The sequence below is a fragment of the Mesocricetus auratus genome, unplaced genomic scaffold (assembly GCF_017639785.1).
Source record: "Mesocricetus auratus isolate SY011 unplaced genomic scaffold, BCM_Maur_2.0 Super-Scaffold_100038, whole genome shotgun sequence".
Lineage (NCBI taxonomy): Eukaryota > Metazoa > Chordata > Mammalia > Rodentia > Cricetidae > Mesocricetus > Mesocricetus auratus.
This window is the reverse complement of record NW_024429216.1, coordinates 8530330-8542504: the sequence shown is the minus strand read 5'-3', so window position 1 is coordinate 8542504 and position 12175 is coordinate 8530330.

Below are 12175 nucleotides of genomic sequence, written 5' to 3'. Positions count from 1 at the left end.
CTCAATGAAGTGACCCCAGCCGTGTTGGGTACCTGCTCCCTTTCATCAACCTTGTCCCCTCCTGGCCTCTTGGCCTGGCTTCCCCTTCTCCCCTCCCCCTGCTCGTCACATGGCCCAGCACATTCTGGGCTCTCCCAGATGTCCCTGCCTCTGGCTATGCTCTACAATAAACTTCCTCTGCCACCACACTTGGAGCCCTCATGTCCTTGCCATTTATTGTTTCCTTCATTCATCTGGAGCTGAAGCCTGGACCAGCCACATCCTTTCTTTTTTCATTCAATTATGAGTTGCTTTGGTATGAGTCTGACCTTCCACAAGCAACATATAGATCCTTAGTTTGGATCCTGGTTTCAGCCGACCCTAGTATAGAGGCATGATGGTGTTGAAGGGACCAGAGCCTCACCCAGACCCCTGCTTTGGCAGCCATGACCGGCTGCAGAAAAGTCCCAGCAAGATGTAGGCCCCTGACTCAGAAACATGTGATGAGCTCCAGACCTTGCAGGACCTTCTAGTCAATAGGAAGCCAGATGCCCTCCATGTGGTGAGGAACTAATCATATGTCAGCTGGTGGACTCTGGAATGTGGAGCTAGCAACTGCCCTGGGAGTGCCTGTAGGCATAGCATCTTTTCTGCAGCTTCAGCTGACCAATCAACACAGGACAGGTTACCCAAGCTCCGAGGTGCACCAATCCTGAGACTGTTGCTATGCAACTAGTGGACGCCCTTACCCTATCCCAATATATTCCTTGTTCCACTAGTACTCAAAGTCCTTCTTGCTCCATCTGCTATGTTGGGCCGACAGAGAACATGAGTTAATAAGTCAACTTGGTAATTAGTTAAAGATTCTTTGTTTTTGCATCACGTCGGGTCTCTTGATGATTTTGAGGTTCAGAGTTGGGCACAACAGTGGGAGTGACCTTGCTGGGGTGGTGAGACTGTGTGGTAGGGTCGTTCACGTGCTAGCAAGCAAAGAGAGCATGCTAGCACCAAGCCCACCACTGTTGACCTGTTTCTACCAGCCAGAACCCAATGCCTAATGGCTTCATATCCTTCAAAATACCCCACAAAGGACTGGAGAGACAGGTTAGGTTAAGAACACTGGCTGCACCTCCAGAGGACCTGAATCCAATTCCCAACATCCATGTGGTGGCTCACAACCATCTGGAACTCTAAGCCCAGGTGACCCTGTGCCATCTTCCAGTCTCCAGGGGCAATGCATGCCAGTGGTTTACATGTATACTTGCAGGGAAAATCCCCAAACACATTGCATAACAATAAATAAATATTAGAAAATGCCATAACATTGAAATTTCAAAACTTTAGCAAATCCATTCAAGCATTATGCTGACTTGCCCCTGTCACCTGAAGAATGCACTCAGGCAGTGCCCTGGTCATCTCAGGGATCCATTGTTGTGTAGTCTGCACGCAGGTGCAAAGGACCCCTTTAAAACGCAGATCCCTGTCCAATTATGCTCTCTCTTTTCCTGCTCTCTTTCCTGCTCTCTCTTTCCCTCTCTCTTTCTTGCTGTTCCCCTGGGACAGAAATTACTTTTCCTGTCTCTTCTCTCCTCTCCTCTTTTCTTCTGTGTCTGTATCTGTCACTCTTTATCTCTTTTGTCTTCCTTCCCCCTCCTCTCCCCTTTCTAATAAAACTTCTTACTTAAGGCCTGTCTACCCACATGTTTGTCCCCCACTTCAATCAACTGTGCCTGCCATGGAATCCACCAAATTCCCCCACAAGCTTTATCATGACACATGGGAGGACACTTCAGGCTCATGACATCACGGTAAGTCATGAGGTCCCATCTCATATCGCCCTACAACATGAACACACTTGGTTTGTAAGAAGAAAGACAAGAGAGGTGAACTTACTTTGAGAGACTCTTACCTTGAGGTGTAGAACACACATGTCCCTGTTGGTCCAAACATCCCTGAGTGTTGCAGGAGCTTGTAGCCCTCCAGAGGGTTCCCCAGGTATAACATCCCTGAGTGTATAGCAGCTTGTAGCCGTCAGCATGGTTCCACAGGCATATCCTCTTTACCTCTCAAGGGAACCAACTGTGCCCAGAAGATAAGGTGGCATCCGGAGACTCCTGGTCCATCTGGTGCCTTCACTGGGCATTACCTCACCTGGGAGCACCTGCACCTCCTTCTGCTCTTTATATATTTGTTTATTTTTATTGCATGTGTATGAATCTGTTTATTTGCATGCCTGGTGCCTGCCAAGGTCAGTACAGGCTATTAGATTCCCTGGAATTAGAGATGGAACTGGTTGTGAATTGCCACATAGATGCTGGGAGCCCAACCCAGGTCCTAGGGAAGAGGTGCTCTTAACCACTGACCCATCTCTGCAGTCCATTCTCACACTTTAAAACACAGGACTGAGGCGAGCATGGAGAGCCCTTTGCTACAAGACAACAAACAACACAATAGTTGCAAGCTGAGTGCCATTGTCACTGCTGGGTTATAGAAAAGGAAACAGAACACCAGAGAGTTCAAGGTGCTTGCCCAAGCTCACCGAGCTCATTACTGTTGGTCTAGAATCTACATGGCAAGCAGTGAATTGTTACATTGTTGCAGTGACCAAAAGCTGCCTGAGAAACAAACTAAACGGAGAGGCAGTTTCAGCACACCGGAACTAAACGGAGAGGCCGTTTCAGCACACTGGAACTAAACGGAGAGGCCGTTTCAGCACACCCGAACTTCATGTTAGGATGAGAGCAAGGGGCCGGAGGAGAGCAGGGCATGACATCTTAAAGGACTCACTCCAGGAGCTGTCTCGTCCATCCTGGTCCCATCTCCTTAAGTCTCTGGGACCTTCCAAATAGTGCCACTAGCTGACTGCCAAGCTCTCCCTACATGAAGCTCTGCCCCATCCCCTCGATTCTTTTTTTGAGGTGAGGGCATTTCCCATGTAAATCCTAACATGTACAAGCACACATACACATAATCTAATTAAAAATGCCTAGCCAGGTGATGATGACACACACCTTTAATCTCAGCACTTGGGAAACACACACAGGAGGATCTCTGTGAGTTTGAGTCCAGCCTGGTCTTCATAGTGAGTTCCAGGACAACTAGGGATATCTAGTATGACCCTGTCTTGAGAAACAAACATACAACAAATACACAAAATGTCAGTGTGCCTGTGAACTTGAGGAATGCTGTGTTTGCACCCTCACCTTGCCTGTGAGTTTTTCAGCAAGTCCTCTCCTTCCCTGTCTTAGTTTGTCAGCTGTAAATCCAGAGGGGTGGGTGTTAGGAGGTCACATGGGGTGTGGCTGAATTCCTGCTGGTCTGGTACCAGAATGTTAGCAACTAACCCTAATCCCCACTGGGCTACATCTGGCCTAGAGAGTTAGCACCCAACTCTAATCCATCTTTTGTATAGCAGACACCCTTTGTTTCTCTTGTTCCCCTGTGGAAATCTTGACTGAGAGTTTCTCCAGGACCCAAAGCCTATGCAAACCTTGGTTCAAAAACCTGGAAAACTGTGGCACCTGATGAATCCAGACTCTGCACATGGCATTGTCTTTTTGGAAGCCTAATTCAAGTTGTAATCAAGTGGCTACAATGTAAATATAGAGAAAGATAAAAATGCCCTGAGTGAGGGGAAAGCGCTTCAGTCCATTGAGGTTGGGGACCCTTGAAGCCTCAGAAGGCTGAGTTCATTCCTAAAGTTTCTCTGTGCCTTCTTTCCACAGAGCCTGGTGAACCCATACCTGCTCTACTGAAAGAAGAACACCAATCTCTGGAGTTCTTACATTCCACACGGATGCAAACAAGTCAGATAAGGCAGGCTATAAATCAGGAAATGTAAGTAAAAGGAAGTTGTACGCCATTCTCATGGTTCTTACAGACTTTATAGAACCACTCAATATAGTTACAAATACTCCATATACAGAGAGAGTTGTCTTACATATTGAGACTGCAAAATATGTTTCTGATGATACAGAATTAACCTCATTGTTTCTACAATTATAGGAAACCATCAGAAATAGGGCTTATCCTATATGCATAACACACATCAGATCCCATAAGGGTCTGACAGGTCCTCTAGAACAAGGCAATGATGAGATTGATCATTTATTAATAGGAAGTGTGTTGGAAGCTTCAGAATTTCATAAGAAACACTTTGTTAACTGCACAGGCTTAAAGAAGGATTTTTTCATCACTTGGCAACAAGGCAAGGGAATAGTAAGAAACTGCCCCACCTGTTCTTTCTATAACCAAACTCTTCTACCAGCATGCAGTAATCCCAAAGGTATTTGCAGGAATGAAATTTGGCAAATGGATGTATTTCACTTTCCAGAATTTGAAAGTTTTAAATATGTACACCATACCATAGACACGTTCTCAGGCTTCCAATGGACTACTGCCCTCATCTTTGAAAAGGCTGATTTTGTTATCACACATCTCTTGGAGATGATGGCTGTTATGGGTATACCTACTCAAATAAAAACTGACAATGCTCCCGCATATGTCTCCAGCAAACTGGAACAGTTTTTCAAATATTATAACATAAAACATGTAACTGGTATATCTTACAATCCTACAGGACAAGCAGTGGTTGAGAGATCTAATCACACCTAAAAGAAATGCTTCATAAACAGCCAGGGGGAATAAAGACCCCCCCAAACACAGACTAAATTACATAATTCTTTTTTTTTCGAGGCAGGGTTTCTCTGTATTGTTTTGGAGCCTGTCCTTGAATTTGCTCTGTAGACCAGACTGGTCTCGAACTCACAGAGATCCGCCAGCCTCTGCCTCCTGAGTGCTGGGATTAAAGACATGCACTACCAACGCCCGGCTCAGATTACACAATCCTTTACTAACGTTGAACCTTCTTAATTCTAATGAGAAAGGACAAACAACTGCAGAAAGACACTGGACTACAGAAAAAACTTGTGAACTAAGTCAGCAGGTGTATTTCAAGGATGTTATGACCTCAGTTTGGAAACCAGGACATGTGTTACGTTGGGAAGGGGTTTCGCCTTTGTTTTCAAAGGAGAAGAAAAACTTTAGAACCCATCAAAATTGATCCAGATTCGATCCAAACAGGAGAAACCTCAGGAGGAAGAATGCTGACAACTCATCCACAAGGTCATATTCTGCTATGCATAAGGAGACCTCAAAAAGGGATGAGAAGTGTTCTGTTTTTGCCTTCTCAGGGACATCCATCTCCAAACAACAAAAAAATACTGAATTGTTGCACCTTTCCCCACGGGGTTCTGTTGACTGCTTGTGACTAGGAACATTTAGCTAAATACTTCTACTCCCCTCCTCCCAGTAAGGCCTGTGTGCAAGTTCCTGTTTTTCATGCATCCTTATTGTCTAAATGCTAATTCCTGTTTTTGGCCCACCCTTTGCCGAGCATGGAAAGCCTTGCCTAGTAACGCTGCAGGAGACCAACTTTCTAAGATCCTACTGGGACCGTCTGAACCCTATTCCCAGTTTGTGGACCGGCTCCTACAACTTGCAGGAGATACTGATAATGCTATGCCTTTAGTAAGACAATTAGCTTTTGAAATCACTAATAAATACTGCAAGGAGGCTTTATAGCCTCACAAAACCAGGAGCCTCGATGATTATATTCGCATTTGTAGAGATATAGATGGATATCACATTATAGGACAAGTTATCGCTGCTGCTATGCAAGGAAATAGAAAGGTCAGTGAGGGGCCTAGACCTAAGACATGCTCTGGAAGCAAACATGCGACTTTCAGAAAAATTGTCCTGCTAAGGACTCTGTTGCACCCCTTCATTCAGGGCCAGGACTTTGTGCCCCCTCTGTAAAAGAGGATATCATTGGGCCAGAAATTGTCGATCTAAGACTATTGTACAGGGCTACCCTCTGCCACCTTCAGGAAATGGGAGTCAGGGTCCGCTCCAGACCCCTTACTCCCAGGTGTATGGAGCCCTGGATACACCTGTTCCCTGCCCTATTCAGGTCCTACCTCAGAGGAACCCCTTTGTATCCAGAACCTTGTCAGAGGTACCCCATGTAGCACAGGACTGGACCTCTGTTCCTCCACCAGAGCAATTTTGACTCCTCAGACGGGACCCCAAGCTTTAGGCATGGGAGTCAAGGGCTCTTTACCACAGGGCTCAATTGGGTTGATTTTAGGAAGGAGTAGCGCTCTACTTAAGGGAGTTAGAGTCATTCTGGGAGTTACTGATGAAGATATAGAAGGAGAGATCAAGATAATGGTGGAAGCTGGCAAGGGAGTCACTGTTACACCCCAAGGAGCTAGAATTGCTCAATTAGTTTTATCCCCTAAGTTTACAACTAATAATCCCTTCCTTAAACCTCTAAGAGGACAAGGAGGGTTTGGATCTACAGGACCTATGGCTTGTTGGTTATCCACTATGGAGTCCAGACCAATGATGACCCTTACTATTGAGGGACAAACCTTTCAGGGACTTGTAAATTCTGCTACATCCGTCATTTCTCTTAACCACTGGCCCCAGGCTTGGCCCCTACAAGAATCAGATAGCAGCTTACAGGACATAGGCATAGCAAAGCCACCTAGTAAAAGTTCCCATCTATTAACTTGGAAAGATGATGAGGAACACTCTGGTATATTTCAGCCCTTTATCTTACCTCACATCCCGATCAGTCTCTGGGGCAGAGATATTCTAAAGGCCATGGGGGACGTACTGACCATATCCCCTGTACAACATATGCTTAGGGAGCAAGGCTATTGCCCAGGCAAAGATATTGGAAAGAGTCTACAGGGCGATCCCCTGCCTGTGTCTGAAACCCCCAGTGCAGAGATCTCCTGGAGACTGGAGATGATTGGAAAATTTTTAGTGGGGGTTGTTGTTCCACAGCCTCAAATACCTCCAATTCCTATCACTTGGAGAAATGATGACCCCTGTATGGATGAAACAATGGCCCCTATCCAAAGTAAAGTTGGAGGCTGCTCTTGCTTTGGTTCAGGAACAACTCGATGCAGGTCATATTGTCCCATCTACCTCTCCCTGGAATACCCACAAATTTGCTATCAAGAAAAAAATCAGGAAAGTGGAGGCTATTACAAGATCTGAGATGGGTTAATAAGACGATGATGCTCATGGGTCCCACCCAGCCAGAGCTGCCAACCCTATGGCCATCCCTAAAGACTGGCACCTGCTTGTGATAGATTTAATTGGTTTTTCTTTTTTTCTTTTTAGATTTAAGTTTAAATTAGAAACAAGGTTGCTTCCCATGTCAATCCCAGGTCTCTCTCCCTTTCTCTCCCCTCCTACCATGCCCTCCGACCAATCCTCCCAATACCTCCTCCTTTCCACAGGGAGGGTGAGTCCCTCCATGGGGGTGTCCATAGTATGACATTTCATCCAGGGTAGGGCCTAGACCCTCCCCCAAATGTCCAGGGTGAGAATGCATCTCTCATTGTGGGATGGGTGCCGAAAGTCCATTTGTATACCTGGGATAAATACTGATCTACTACCCAAGGCCCCATAGATTGCCTAGGCCTCTACACTTCAGTCCCATGCTGGATTCCCAGCCATCAGTCTGGGATTCAAGAGCTACTCCTTGTTCAGATCAGCTGTTTCTGGGGGTTAAAGCAGCCCAGTCTTAACCCCTTTGTTCATCATTCCTCCCTCTCTGTCACTGGGTTCCTTGAGTTCAGCTCGGTGTTTATCTGTGGGTGTCTGCCTCTGCTACCATCAGTCATTGGTTGAAGGTTATATTTCCCAGACTCTCTGGCCATGGGATTATGGGCTGGCACTCCCCTGATCTATATCTAAAATCCATATATGAGAGAGTACATACCATGTTTGTCTTTTTGTGACTGGGTTACCTCATTCAGGATTGTTTCTTCTAGTGCCATTCATTTGCCCGCAAATTTCAAGATTCCATTGTTGTTTTCTGCTGAGTAGTACTCCATTGTGTAGATGTGCCACATTTTCTCTATCCACTGTTCAGTTGAGGGGCATCTAGGTTGTTTCCATGTTCTGGCTATTACAAATAGTGCTGCTATGAACACAGTGGAACAGATGTCCTTGTTGTATGAATGTGCATCTTTTGGGTATATGCCTAAGAGTGGAATTGCTGGGTCTTGTGGTAGGCTGATTCCCATTTTCCTGAGGAATCTCCACAATGATTTCCAAAGTGGCTGTACTAGTCGGCACTCCCACCAGCGTGGAGGAGTGTTCCTCTTTCTCCACATCCTCTCCAGCATAAACTGTCATTGGTGTTTTTGATTTTAGCCATTCTGACAGGAGTAAGATGGTATCTCAGAGTTGTTTTGATGTGCATTTCCCTGATGGTTAAGGATGTTGAGCACTTTTTCAAGTGTCTCTCAGCCATTTTAGATTCATCTATTCAGAATTCTCAATTTAGTTCTGTAGCCCACTTTTTAATTGGATCCTTTGGTGTTTTGGAGACTTGCTTCTTGAGTTCTTCATAAATTTTGGAGATCAGCCCTCTGTTAGATGTGGGGATAGTGAATATCTTTTCCCATTATGTGGACTGCCTTTTTGTCTTGGAGCCTGTGTCCTTTGCGTTACAGAAGCTTCTCAGTTTGAGGAGGTCCCATGTATTAATTGTTGACCTCAGTGTCTGTGCTATTGGTGTTATGTTCAGGAAGTGGTCTCCTGTACCAATTCGTTCAAGGGTACCATCCACTTTCTCTTCTAAGAGGTTCAGTGTGGCTGGATTTATGTTAAGGTCTTTGATCCATTTGAATTTAAGTTTTGTGCATGGCGATAGACATGGATCTGTTCCCATTCTTCTACATGCCAGCATCCAGTTATGTCAGTAACATTTGTTAAAGATTCTTTCTTTTTGCCATTGTATATCTTTAGCTTCTTTGTCGAATATCAGATGCTCATACATGTGTGGGTTAATATCAGGGTGTTCAATTCGATTCCATTGATCTATCTGTCAATTTTTGTGCCAATACTAAGCTGTTTTCAGGATTACAGCTCTATAATAGAGCTTGCAGTCAGGGATGGTGATGCCTCCAGAGGTTGCTTTGTTGAATAAGGTTATTTTGGCTATCCTGGGTCTTTTGTTTTTCCATACAAAGTTTATTCTATTTCTTTCAAGGTCTGTGAAGAATTGTACTAGAATTTAATGGGGATTGCATTGAATCTGTAGATTGCTTTTGGCAGGATTGCCATGTTTTACTACGTTGATCTTACCTATCCAAGAGCATGGGCGATCTTTCCATTTTCTGATGTCTTCTTTAATTTCTTTCTTTAAAGACTCAATGTTCTTGTGATACAGGTCTTTCACTTGTTTGGTTAGTGTTCCCCCACGTTGTTTCATGTTGTTTATAGCAATTGTAAACGGTGATGTTTCTCTGATTTCTTTCTCAGCCCTTTTATCGCCTGTGAATAGTAGGGCTACTGATTTTCTTGAGTTGATCTTGTATCCTGCCACTTTGCTGAAAGCATTTACCAGCTGTAGGAGTTCCCTGTTAGAGTTTTTTGGATCACTAATGTAAACTATCATATCATCTTCAAATAGTGAAAGCTTGACTTCTTCTTTTCCAATTTGTATCCCTTTGATCTCCTTTTGTTGTCTTATTGCTCTAGCTAGAACTTCAAGTACAATACTGAAGAGATATGGAGATAGTGTACAGCCTTGTCTTGTTCCTGATTTTAGTGTAATCATGTTAAGTTTCTGTCCATTTAGTTTGATGTTGGCTGTTGGTTTGCTGTATATAGCCTTTATTATGCTTAGGTATGCTCCTGTTATCCCGGATCTCTCCAAGACCTTTATCATGAAGGGGTATTAAATTTTGTCAAAGGCTTTTTCAGCATCTAGTGAGATGATCATGTGATTTTTGTTTCTCAGCTTGTTTATATGGTGGATTACATTGATGGATTTTCGTATGTTGAACCATCCCTGCATCCCTGGGATGAAACCTACATGATCGTGGTCTGACGTTCTCTTTCTTAGTTGTGTCTTTGTGTGGCTTGGGGATCAAGGTTATTGAAGCCTTGTAGAAAGAGTTTGGCAAAGATCATTCTGCTTCTATTGCATGGAATACTTAGAGAAGAATTGGTATAAGCTGTTCTTTGAATTTCTAGCAGAATTCTGTACTCAGGTCATCTGGACCTGGGCTTTTTTTGGTTGGGAGACTTTTGATGAGTTTATCTATTTCCATAGGGATTATAGGTCTATTTAAATTACTTATGTGTTCTTGATTTAATTTTGGCAAGTGAAGGCTATTCAGGAAGTTGTCCATTTCTTTTAAATTTTCGAATTTTGTGGAGTACAGGTTTTCAAAGTATGACCTGATGATTCTCTGTATTTTCTCAGTATCTGTTGTTATGTCTCCCTATTCGTTTCTGAGTTTGTTAATTTGCATGTTCACACTCTGCCATTTGGTAAGTTTGGATAAAGGTTTTTCTATTTTGTTGATTTTCTGAAGGAACCAACTCTTTGTTTCATTGATTCTTTGTATTGTTTTCCTACTTTGTACTTTATTGATTTCAGCCCTCAGTTTGATTATTTCCTGGTATCTACTTCTCCTGTGTGAGTTCCCTTCTTTGTGTTCTAGAGCTTTCAGCTGTGCTGTTAATACTCTAGTGTAAGTATTCTCCAGTTTCTTCATGTGTGCACTTAGTGCTATGAACTTCCCTAGCAGCACTGCTTTCAAAGTGTCCCATAAGTTTGGGTATGTTGTGTCTTCATTGTCATTGAATTATAGGAAGTCTTTAATTTCATTGTTTACTTCTTCTGTGACCCAGGAATTGTGCAATTGTGCATTATTCAATTTCCATGAGTTTGTAGGGCTTCTGCAATTTGTGTTGTTGCTGAATTCTAATTTTAACACATTTTGGTCTGATAGGATGCATGGAGTTATTCCATTTTTTTTGTACCTGTTGAGGTTTGCTATGTTGCCAAGTATGTGGTTGATTTTTGAGAAGGTTCCACGTGGCACTGAGAAGAAGGTATTTTCTTTTTTATTAGAATGGAATGTTCTATAAATGTCTGTTAATGCCAATTATGTCATAACTTCTATTAGTTCCTTTGCTTCTTTGTTGAATTTCTGTCTGGTATTCCTGTCTAGTGGTGAGAGTGGGGTGTTGAAATCTCCCACTATAAGTGTGTGGGGCTTTATATGGTTTTTGAATTTTAGTAATGTTTCTTTTACGAACGTGAATGCCTTTGTATTTGTGGCATAGATGTTCAGAATTAAAACTTCATCTTAGTGGATTTCTCCTGTGATGAGTATGAAATGACCTCCTTCATCCCTTTTGATTGATTTTATTTTAACATCTAATTTGTTAGATATTAGGATTGCTACCCCTGCTTGTTTCTTGAGCCCATTTGATTGGAAAATCTTATCCCAAACTTTAACTCTGAGGTAATATCTGTCTTTGAGGCTGAGGTGTGTTTCTTGTATGCAGAATCCATTCTGTTAGCCTGTGTCTTTTTGTGGGCGAGTTAAGACCATTGATATTGATGGATATTAATGACCAGTGATTGCTCATTCTTTTTTTATTTGGAATGCTTGTTGTTGTTGGAATTATATGTGGAATTCCACCCCTTTTTCTTTTGGCTGTTGGTAATGTGGGATTATCTAATGCCTATGTTTTTCTGGTTGTAGTTAACTTCCTTGGGTTGGAGTTTTACTTCCAGAATGTTATGTAGGACTGGGTTATTGGATACATATTGTTTGGATCTATTTTTGTCATGGAATATCTTGTTTTCTCCATCTATAGTGATTGAAAGCTTTGCTGGGTATAGAAGTCTGGGCTGGCATCCATGGTCTCTTAGTGTTGGTGGAATGTCTATCCAGGACCTTCTGGCTTTCAGAGTTTCCATGGAGAAGTCAGGTGTAACTCTGATAGGTTTACAATTATATGTTACTTGACCTTTTTCCTTAGGTGCTCTTAATATTCTCTTTATTCTGTATGTTTGGGGTCTTGATTATTATGTTGTGAGGGCCTTTTTTTGTGGTCCACTCTACTTGGTGTTCTTTTAGCTTCTTGTACCTCCATTGGCATGCCTTCCTTTAGATTGAGGAAGTTTTCTTCTATGATTTTGTTGAATATATTTTCTGCCCCTGTGAGGTGATTTTCTTCACGTTCTTCTATACCTATTATTCTTAGGTTTGGTCTTTTCATGGTGTCCCATATTTCCTGGGTATTTTGTGTTACAGATTTGTTGGATTTAAGATTTACTTTGGTCAGTGGATCAATTTTTCCT